The sequence below is a fragment of the Rhopilema esculentum genome, chromosome 21, assembly GCF_057945365.1.
Source record: "Rhopilema esculentum isolate cy_ngs chromosome 21, ASM5794536v1, whole genome shotgun sequence".
Classification (NCBI taxonomy): Eukaryota; Metazoa; Cnidaria; class Scyphozoa; order Rhizostomeae; family Rhizostomatidae; genus Rhopilema; species Rhopilema esculentum.
The window spans coordinates 4,412,757-4,421,732 of record NC_142835.1 but is presented as its reverse complement, the minus strand read 5'-3'; positions in this window follow the sequence as shown (position 1 = coordinate 4,421,732).

The following is an 8,976-nucleotide window of genomic DNA, read 5'->3' as shown; positions in this document are numbered from 1 at the left end:
ACAAGGAAATCTTCATGTTGAACTTCCATATTGGAGATATAAATACTTTAATCTGGATGGGATGCGAGAGGGTGAGTGAGAGTCACTTTGGCTCAAATCTGCGTCAAGCACGCAGCGTAAAGGTCGGAAATTTGAGTTGTCCTAAGCACCAAGACGACTCAAGCAGAGCGTCTTCCCTTCCCGCGTCCTGAATTGGAAACTCACTAATAGGCTCTGCGGCGGGTTTATGACCGAAAAAACGTCGAGAATTGGCCCTGGGTTGCCGACTGGTACTAAATTTTCAATTTCCATGTTTTCCTTACACTCTGTCGAATTTCGAATATTTTTAAAGATTGTTAATTTAGTTGCAACTGTTTGGAGTGTCAGCATAAAATTTATGAATTTCATCTATGCTTAAACCCAGTGTTTGAGATATTAAAATAAATAGATAAATTTACTAAAATATTGGTAGATTGCGGAAGATTTGAAAAGAAGCCACTTGATTTTCTTGCTTCCCAGTATTTAAATCGCTGAAAAAATCAAAATAAGTTGTTCTTGATCGTTAGCTGTTTTTGGTCGCTACCAGATAACTGTTTGCTTGAGTTTTTCTTGACTTGCCTAATGGAAATATTCATGCCTACCATATCTGAAGGCCTATTATATCAAGCTAATCAACAGCAGAAATCTCTTTTTGAGTTGCGGATTTTCATTCGAGGTTTCATCGTGACGTCAAATTAATAAATTTCGTATATATGTCTCCACATAAGTGCTTGCGGACAACTTTTCTTAAGTTCGCTTGAAGGATTGCATCGCAAATTCGACAAGTGTTGGAAAGTGATCGTTATCGTAACGAACGGTTAACCAGGTGAAATAGTTTCATTTGAAAATATTCGTAAGTTGTTTTGCAACAATTTGCGGCATGCTGGTGTCAGTGCTTTCGTTTTACTTGCTTGTTGCAGGTAGCATCATGAGTTTGATGCAGTTTGGAATTCACGTTCCAGCAAAGGTAAATTTAACATTCGTGTAATTTTCATATCCTTCTAATAACCACCTCCAAGACAAAAGAAGAGATAAATAGAAAGTACTTTAGGGATCTGGATTTCAGTTTATAAGTGACAAGAAGCGTGCGACGAACGATAGCGAAAAACGATAGCGACGAACGAGTATCTTTTTGTCTATTTCATTTGCTTTCAAGTATGGAAACATTGTTACGTTTTTCTGGCATCCAGTTAGCTAACTTCTACTAACATTGGAGCTTTTTAGAATTGGACCTAAATTTTAATGTTTGTGAGAATCAAATCAGTAATTTGTTATCATCAGATTTTTAGGCTAGTGTCTTTATTCAAAGTTAATAACATTTCCACATTTTGTTGGTGAATGAAGTTAATTATTGTTAGGAACATTTCTTTTATCTCAAGGACCTGAGACGTGCTTTGTTGGGACAAAATAAAGTGGAAAGTGGACAAATTCACACTATCAAAGGTATCATAACATAATTTTCTTCTAGATGATCTACATCGGCTTTGCTTTTCTTCTAGATGATTTACATCGACTTGCTTTGTAATTCGATTATGGTATAACTTCTACTTGATTCACGTAGGAACAATTTTCTTACGCTGCTTTTTCTATTCTGGCATTGAAGGGCTGAACAATGAGAAAGCTTGGAGGGACTCCTCTGAAATGAGAGACATGGTTACAACGGCTGACAATATTCTTCAGAAGATTGAAGCACTGAAGGTACCAAAGCCAAGTGAGCAGCTTGAAAAAGATGACATAGAACAGCAGAGAATCCATAGCTTACTCAAAAATGGTAAAAAGGCTCTTATCTTCAGAAAGAAAATGATATCACCGATGCAGCTTTTGAAGTTAAAATGTCAGCAGCTTAAACTGCAAAACGCAATTAAAGAAAATAAACAGAAGGACAACAGTTACTCGATTTTTGATTTTGTTTTTGGAACTTCAAGTAAAGCCCGTGATCAGGAGAACGATGCCAAGGGAAAACTTGATGCCAACAACAAAACAGAAAATGAAACTTTGTCTTCAGGTATGTCCAGCTTTTCTACTGCATATAGTTGCTTTTTGGGAAATTTTATGAGGCCCACTCTTGTTCTTTTCACAGCACTATACTTTTGATAAACTTTCCCCGGAAAAATAAACTTCTTATTTTCTAAGCTTTTGCGTATAACAAAACCAAATCTATATATTGGTATAAAATTTTGCAACATTGTAGATGCAGAGAAGAATGGAGATCAAATGGAAGAAAAAAGCGAATATACCAACTCTCGCAAATTCATTGAAGAAAGTAAAGACAATGAGAAAAATACGTCTGAAGTAAGAATGAAACGCTGGGCTTCTGGAGAGAAGAGAAAACATAGCAAAAGTAAAGTGAGAAAGAAGGCCAGGAATAATTCAAAAAACCGGAGGGAACATGACTTCATAAAAGACCTTGATCAGGACACCTACACCAAATCTGATGATGGATTCAACATGAAATATAACAACGAAAAAGAGGATGATGAGGAAATGTATGAACCCAATGGCAGACAAGATTGGAATAAGAATGGAAAGAAAAATAGAGATATAGGTGCGGACAATGATTTCAAGGATGGTGGAATGAAAAACTGGGATGATGATAATGATGAAGATCTTGACGAAGATAGCGAAGATAATGAAGATGATGCTGGATTCAACATGAAATACGACAACGAAGAAGAGGATGACGAAGGATTGTATGAACCCAATGACAGAAAAGATTGGAATAAGAATGGAAAGAAAAACAGGGATATAGACGATGGCAATGATTTTAAGGATGGTGGAATGAAAAACTGGGATGGTGGTGATGGTGAAAATCTTGACGAAGATAGCGAAGAAAGTGAAGATGATGCTGGATTCAACATGAAATACGACAACGAAGAAGAGGATGACGAAGGATTGTATGAATCCAATGACAGAAAAGATTGGAATAAGAATGGAAAGAAAAATAGAGATATAGATGCTGACAATGATTTCAAAGATGGTGAAATGGAAAACCGGGATGATGGTGATGGTGAAGATCTTGATGAAGAGAGCGAAGAAAGTGAAGATGATGCTGGATTCAACATGAAATACGACAACGAAGAAGAGGATGACGAAGGATTGTATGAATCCAATGACAGAAAAGATTGGAATAAGAATGGAAAGAAAAATAGAGATATAGATGCTGACAATGATTTCAAAGATGGTGAAATGGAAAACCGGGATGATGGTGATGGTGAAGATCTTGATGAAGATAGCGAAGAAAGTGAAGATGATGCTGGATTCAACATGAAATACGACAACGAAGAAGAGGATGACGAAGGATTGTATGAATCCAATGACAAAAAAGATTGGAATAAGAATGGAAAGAAAAACAGGGATATAGACGATGGCAATGATTTCAAGGATGGTGGAATGAAAAACTGGGATGGTGGTGATGGTGAAGAACTTTATAAAGATAGCAAAGAAGATGAAGATGATGACAATAGAGATTTCGATAATTCAGACCAATATGGAGGAAGAGGTACCTTAAATGCAGCCTATCGTCACAAGAAGGATAACAGAAAAGGTGGTAAGAAGAGCAAACACTTCTATCCAAATGATACTAAAGGAAAAGATAAAGAGTACGAAGAGGATGAAATGGGCGATGATGAAGATCAAAGTGAAGATGATGATGGTCATGCTGGTAGTAATCATGATCATGATGGTAACGAAACAGGAGATGGCGATCGTCATCATAACAAACATGATCATGGTAAGAACTACAAAGACAATGAAGATGTTAATGATCACAAAAAGGAAAGTCGTTTTCAGGAAAATGATTTCTACAAAAATTATGGTGAAAATTATGATTATGATAAAGCCAACAGTGAAGACATTGAGCAAACTAACGAAAAAATACGGTATGACCAAGATGAAGAGGTTGAAGATGATAAAAAGGAAATGGATGATGCAGAGCAGGCTTTGGAAGACCTCGACAGAGAGAGAAAATCCACAGACCCGTATAAACAAGATGGAGAAGGAGAGGATGAAAATAATAGAGACGAGACAGAAACATCTAGAGAAGAGGATAGCTACTTGGATTATGACCCTATGATTGATGATTCAGATGATACAGGAGATCTTAGGCCTGAGTATGACGAAAACTTTGACAAAAGCAAAATACCAAAACCAGCTTGGGATCAAGATGATGATGAATATGAAGGAGATGAATCTGTTGATGGCATGAATGAATTTGCTCCTGATGACGACTTTGACGATGTTTCAAGTAATGGACAGAAGAGGGAGGTGCAAGACTACGAAGAAGAGTTTGAAAAAATGGTGGCAGAAGGCAAGAAGAAAGGTAAGTTCAATTTTATGCTTCTAGATAGAAGGAAAGGCTGAGAATTCATTCAACGTTTTGAAATGTTAAAAAAGGAAAATATTTTTGCTTAGTCAAATGGTATATACATGCTACAATGTTGTAGCCGCAATAGCCGCAGTAAATAAATACACTGGATGTGTCGCTCCACTCAGTTTTTTAACCTCAAAATTGCATTTCTTAAAAACAATTTTTATGATTTTTCGATTAAAGGAAAGTAAAAAGTGAACTAGGATAAATCTCGATAAAAACAGGGATGAAAACAATTATCATTAACACAATTTCTCAAGAAAGGGGCATTCTCAATATTCTCACAACTGAACATTACTGATGCCTAACCATAACTAGCCTAAATTCTCTCTTATCGTAAGATATTGATGTCATTCTATTATAAAGATATAATTATAATCGATACAATTAAGACCGTCTCATGTAAACACTGGGCACGAGAGACAAGGGCTTTTAACGGCCTTTAACTCATAACAATCCTTATGTCGCCGTTATGCTAAGAATGATGTATATATTAACTTTATCCCTTTCAGCCGAGAGAAGAGAAAGAAGAAGAAGGGATCTTTCAGAAAATTCCATCAATAGTACCCCCAAGACGATAGACCCAATATGGCTACGTAAGAGCACCGAAATAATATTTCATTTGGAGGCTGCTAAAGATCAAATCTACGCCATGAGGGAAATAACACTGGCTGACTTGGCCAGCGCTGCTGCTAAGGTACAACGTGCGATCGACCGTCTTCAGCACGTAGTCAAAGAGCACATCAATGAAAAACAAGTAACAACCAGGCAACTCCGGGCCGCCTCCAAGGAAATTAGTTTAGTCCGATTTGTGTTCGACTTCAGGGCATTTGAAGTTCCAGGTGAAGAAGAAGAGGATAGAATCAAGTTGGGTGCAGGCGGTTACGAGACAACTCTCGATTTTGACGCAGGATCCATGGGTTACATTGGAGCAAAAGGCATAGGCAAACAGTCAGAAGGAAAAACTAAAGAGGAAAAATCAAATGTTGCTTCTATGTCATCTCACTCTTTGAAATCCACTGGCGCCAGCGAAAGTACGAAGATGAATATGTTGCCTGAAACTAAAAAACATGGTCATAAAGTGCAGACCTCAGGTACCTATGAGGTTGATGTTTAATGTCACTGTATGCTCTGGGGAATTGCTTGAATTTCAATTCATAAAAAGAGAGCAAATTATTTTGATTCTTTTTAATCTTAAAAACTATTTTCTTTACTTAAAGATGCTTTGCTGAGTGAAGAAACCAAGCCGACTGGACAAGTTCGACAGGAAATTGGCCCAAATGTAGATGAAATAAAGAATAAGGTCTTAATAAACAAAGCCGAAAAGAAAGAACCTGTTTTATTAAGCCATTCGTTGCCTCTACCACTGTTGTTATTAGACAGGCCATCTTCAACGAATTTCCTATCAAAGGACGCGAATTTCTCAACGACAAATGGGTCTGAAGGGAAAAATCAAAATGAATCGCCTATTGATACAGCTACAGACAAAAGTGACATAAAGACAAACACAGAATTGATTGGTGATTCGTCTGCGGCGAAACTCATCAGCAAACGAGATACTGATGCAGTGCAGCAAAGCAGTGAAAGAAATGGTTCCTCTGACAATGATCGTAGCAATCTAGTTGTGACACCAGAAATCAACAAGGTTTCTGCTGAAGTGCCAGCACCGATTGTTTTGAAAGAAACTGCCAACAAATCGACTGCAAGTAATCCCGCGGACTCTTCAGTAACAACTTTAGAGGAGAAATTAATCAGTGAGGCTTCTTCATCCAATCTTTCTACGGAAACCCACACTGATGCATATCATGAAAATCAACTTAGTCCGAATGCACAGGAGGCACAAGAAACCATTACTGTTGGAGTCACCTTGCTTTCTCTACCTGATGTTCCTGTCAATTCAATGGCAAAAGAGGCACAGAAAGTGAAAAGCGGTGTTTCTACTTCCACAGAAACTAATAAAGATGCATCTCATGAAGTTCCAGTTAGTTCAGATGCACAGGAGGGACTAGGAATGGTTACTGTTGAAGTCAGATCGCCTTCTCTACCTGATGTTCCTGTTAATCCAATGGCACAAGAGACACAGGAAGAGAATCATGATGCTTCTACTTCCACAGAAAATAATACAGATGCATCTCATGAAGTTCCAGTTAGTTCAGATGCACAGGAGGGACTAGAGATGGTTACTGTTGAAGTCAGATCGCCTTCTCTACCTGATGTTCCTGTTAATCCAATGGCACAAGAGACACAGGAAGAGAATCATGATGCTTCTACTTCCACAGAAACTAATACAGATGTATCTCATGAAGTTCCAGTTAGTTCAGATGCACAGGAGGGACTAGGAATGGTTACTGTTGAAGTCACCTCGCCTTCTCTACCTGATGTTCCTGTTAATCCAATGGCACAAGAGACACAGGAAGAGAATCATGATGCTTCTACTTCCACAAAAACTAATACACATGCATCTCATGAAGTTCCAGTTAGTTCAGATGCACAGGAGGGACTAGGAATGGTTACTGTTGAAGTCACCTCGCCTTCTCTACCTGATGTTCCTGTTAATCCAATGGCACAAGAGACACAGGAAGAGAATCATGATGCTTCTACTTCCACAGAAACTAATACACATGCATCTCATGAAGTTCCAGTTAGTTCAGATGCACAGGAGGGACTAGGAATGGTTACTGTTGAAGTCACCTCGCCTTCTCTACCTGATGTTCCTGTTAATCCAATGGCACAAGAGACACAGGAAGAGAATCATGATGCTTCTACTTCCACAAAAACTAATACAGATGCATCTCATGAAGTTCCAGTTAGTTCAGATGCACAGGAGGGACTAGAGATGGTTACTGTTGAAGTCAGATCGCCTTCTCTACCTGATGTTCCTGTTAATCCAATGGCACAAGAGACACAGGAAGAGAATCATGATGCTTCTACTTCCACAGAAACTAATACAGATGTATCTCATGAAGTTCCAGTTAGTTCAGATGCACAGGAGGGACTAGGAATGGTTACTGTTGAAGTCACCTCGCCTTCTCTACCTGATGTTCCTGTTAATCCAATGGCACAAGAGACACAGGAAGAGAATCATGATGCTTCTACTTCCACAAAAACTAATACAGATGCATCTCATGAAGTTCCAGTTAGTTCAGATGCACAGGAGGGACTAGGAATGGTTACTGTTGAAGTCACCTCGCCTTCTCTACCTGATGTTCCTGTTAATCCAATGGCACAAGAGACACAGGAAGAGAATCATGATGCTTCTACTTCCACAGAAACTAATACACATGCATCTCATGAAGTTCCAGTTAGTTCAGATGCACAGGAGGGACTAGGAATGGTTACTGTTGAAGTCACCTCGCCTTCTCTACCTGATGTTCCTGTTAATCCAATGGCACAAGAGACACAGGAAGAGAATCATGATGCTTCTACTTCCACAGAAACTAATGCAGATGTATCTCATGAAATTTCATCTAGTGCACTTGCACAAGAGGCAACAATTAGAGTTCAAAATTCCTTGCCTTCTCTGTCTAAAGATTCTCATGGTGCTTTTTTTATTGAAGCTGAAACAGATGCATCTCATGAAGTTCCATTTAACCCCAACCTCCAGGAAAGCAAGGCAACGACTACTGGTAAATTCGCATCGTCTTCTCTTCTTGACACCTCAGTCAATCAAATGACTCGGGAAGTACATGAAGAAGAAAATGGCGCTTCTCTTCCTATGGAAACTGATACAGATGCATCTTTTGAAGTTCTAGCGAACCAAAGCGTACAACTGGCACTAGAAAAGGTCGCTAGCGAGGTCTCTTTGTCTTCTCTTCTTGATGCTTCAGCTAATCCAATGGCACAGAAGACTGAAGAGAAGGTTGATGGTGCTTTTCTTTCTTTGGAAACTGATCCAGGTGCGACTCATAAAGTTGCATCAGCCAAAAACACACGAGAAAGTCAAGAAGTGGTTGAAAAAGAGATAACTCCGTCTTCCTTGCCTGATGTTGCTCAGGTTGTTAATGACGCTGGAGAAGCCTCCGCATCTTCACATCTTGACGTTCCAATCAGTCAAATGGTACAGATGGGTGAAGCAGAGCCGAATCATGGTTCTTCTTATATAGGGCCCATGGTAGATTCACCTTCTGAATATCAAGGAAATCAAAACGTACAGGAACCACCAGAAAAGGTCGGTAAGGATTCAAGTTCGTCTTCTCTTGCAAATGTTCCGACGGCACAGCATCCACAAGAAGAGGAAAATGATGCTTCTCTTTCTACGGAAACCATTACAGAAACTAATACAGAGACGTCTTTTCAAGCTCCAGAAAGCCTATATGTACAAGATAGTCAACAGAATGTCGCTAAAGTGCTCCCTTCATCGTCGCTTCTTGATGATCAGGTCAGCCCAGTAGCACAGGAGGCACGAGAAGAGGCACGAGAAGAGGCACAAGAAGAGGCACAAGAAGAAGTTGAGGGCCTTCCTGTTTTTGTAAAAACTGAAAGAGTTCCATCATCTGAAGCTCTAGCTGTTCCAAAAGTACAGGAGGAACGAGAGGATGCTAATAGTGTACCACTTCCTAACGAAACCGGGGTTCTGACTGACATTGCCAACA